The sequence below is a fragment of the Fibroporia radiculosa genome (assembly GCF_000313525.1).
Source record: "Fibroporia radiculosa TFFH 294 genomic supercontigs, scaffold90086, whole genome shotgun sequence".
Taxonomy (NCBI): domain Eukaryota; kingdom Fungi; phylum Basidiomycota; class Agaricomycetes; order Polyporales; family Fibroporiaceae; genus Fibroporia; species Fibroporia radiculosa.
Genome location: NW_012133152.1, coordinates 7,588 through 8,186, shown reverse-complemented (window position 1 = coordinate 8,186; position 599 = coordinate 7,588). Strand labels below are relative to the sequence as shown.

Below are 599 nucleotides of genomic sequence, written 5' to 3'. Positions count from 1 at the left end.
TACTAGTTAACAGTTGAACTCCTGATCCTCAGTCGTTAGGTCCCTTAACAGTTTTATACTTATTAAACTCTATTTGCTTTACTTATTTAAGTAGCATGCTTTCTACTCTGTTAACTTTAGTTTTGTCCTCTTGTTCCCTACATACCTTCATAGGGACATCTTCATTAATAGACTCAGTTGTCTATTCCAGTTCAGTCTGAAGCATAGCTTCAACCAGTATACTTTCTCAAACTACTGCTAGTTGCAGTAGCTCGGTCTACAAGTCTAGTTCTAGTATAACACGTCAACCTTACACATAGCAGTACCTTTTGTCAGTAGTTGTTACAGCTTCAAGGGGGGGGGTTTCTTTCTTTTCCTAACTATTTGTTGTTGACCCTGTACTATACATCTGATCCCATCACTTGATGTGTTTCATCTACATCAGTGTTTCATATCTATCACGTTTCACCTATATCATGTTTTATCTACATCACGTTTCATCTTCATCATGTTTCATCCTCATCACTGACACAACCCAGTGAAAACTGTTCTGTCTGACTGATCCAACTCTCAGTGTTTCATACTTATTAAACTCTATTCGCTTTGCCTATTTAAGTAGT

At 37.2% G+C, this 599-nt stretch overlaps 2 annotated features.

Moving 5' to 3' along the window:
• Window positions 1-397: 397 nt before the first annotated feature.
• Window positions 398-415: a sequence feature (Short protein (FIBRA_09595, CCM07249.1) was converted to a misc_feature.).
• A 53-nt stretch (window positions 416-468) lies between these two features.
• Window positions 469-486: a sequence feature (Short protein (FIBRA_09595, CCM07249.1) was converted to a misc_feature.).
• Between the last annotated feature and the right edge of the window lie 113 nt (window positions 487-599).